The sequence below is a fragment of the Rhinopithecus bieti genome, unplaced genomic scaffold (assembly GCF_001698545.2).
Source record: "Rhinopithecus bieti isolate Rb0 unplaced genomic scaffold, ASM169854v2 scaffold_47040, whole genome shotgun sequence".
NCBI lineage: Eukaryota > Metazoa > Chordata > Mammalia > Primates > Cercopithecidae > Rhinopithecus > Rhinopithecus bieti.
Genome location: NW_016860799.1, coordinates 1 through 1,447, shown reverse-complemented (window position 1 = coordinate 1,447; position 1,447 = coordinate 1). Strand labels below are relative to the sequence as shown.

Sequence of the window (1,447 nt, the reverse complement as noted above, 5' to 3'; positions counted from 1 at the left end):
AAATAGACATTTATACATATATATAAATAATTTCTCTGTACACCGAACAGTGGGAGGAATGGGGAGGGAGTGGAGGGGGCTCGGGAGAGGGGGGGAGTCGGACTCTGAACCCTGCCCTGGAGAGGGCAGCATAGACACACCCTGACCCATGACCCCCTTTCCCCGGCGATGGAGCCCAGGGGTTAGCTCCTGAGGACACGGTTCTGTCCCAATTCTTGGTTCATGGAGGAGGCGCCCCCATCACAGGCTGGGGCGGGGTCACCCACAGCGGCTGTGGGCCTGTGCTTGGGCCAGCAGGTCACTGAAGGAATCAAAGAGCTGTTCCAGCCACGGCTGGTTCCGCATGCACTGCTGGACCACTTCCTCCTGGCCCAGGTCCTCGGCGCCGCCCTCGATGGCCAGGGTCTGCAGGGATCAAACACGGCACTGGGAAGGGTGGCATAGCGGCCTCTGGGGAGGGAAGGGGCTGGGAGCTGGGGTGTCAGATGTCAGTGTCCCAGGGAGACCAGGGCTGGGGGCTGCATCCTTAAGTCCAAGAGAGAAGGACCTGAACTCTTGGGTCTGCGGCAGGATGGGGATAGGCTTGGACCCTCGGATCCCGAGAGGTCAGAAGGGTTGGAATCCCAGGGCGATGGGTGCTGTGGGTGGGGCTCACCTGGTCCCGGCAGCGCAGGAAGGTGTGGTATTTATAGTGGTGGAGTGAATGGTAGAGCGTATAGTATCCCGACTTTTCCAGCTCGACCTTGAACTCCTGGGTAGGAGTAGAGATGCCTCAGCCCCTCCAGCCCAGCGCTGGGCAGCCCCTCTCCTCCCTCCGCACACACCGCCACACTCCCCACTCCCAGCCCTGGCCCCAGGGCCCACCTGGGCTCTGACCACGCTCCTCTTGAGCTTGCTGAGCGTCTTGCGGTTGTACGGTTCCCCGGCTGGCCGCAGCCGCACAGCCCCCTCTTCCGGGGAGCCCTCCTCACTCTGCTCCACTTGCAGCTGTGGGAACGTGTGCAGGGCATCCTGCGGGAAGCCGATGGGTCAGCTGGATGCCGCCCTGGACCCACACACCCCAAACTCAACAGCCAGGTCTCAGATCCGTGCCTCAGTTTCCCCCAGGTTGCAGATCAGCAGAGACAACTGGAGTCTTGGTCTCCTCAAAGGACAGAGGAGGCGGGGCCTGACTAGTGACGCTTACGCTGTGCCTTCTGGCCTGGCTCAGATTCTCAGTGTCACCCAAAATTCTACCCCAGAACTCTCAGGCTCATCCTAACCATCTATCCCAGAATTCCCAGCCCCATCCTAACCACCTATCCCAGAATTCCCAAAACCATCCTAACCACCTATCCCAGAATTCCCAGCCCCAACCTAACCATCTACCCCAGAATTCCCACTCACATCCTAACCATCTATCCCAGAATTCCCAGCCCCAACCTAACCATCTACCCCAGAATTCCCA

The 1,447-nt window shown here is 60.0% G+C and overlaps 1 long non-coding RNA gene across 1 annotated transcript; it reads right to left on the bottom strand.

Annotated features, from left to right (window-relative positions):
- Positions 1–3: 3 nt before the first annotated feature.
- Positions 4–1,404, bottom strand: LOC108525401 (uncharacterized). The gene is made up of 3 exons (XR_001884268.1): positions 865–1,404; positions 656–751; positions 4–405 (listed from the first exon to the last, which is right to left on the bottom strand). It is a non-coding gene; the product is annotated as an uncharacterized LOC108525401 (long non-coding RNA).
- Between the last annotated feature and the right edge of the window lie 43 nt (positions 1,405–1,447).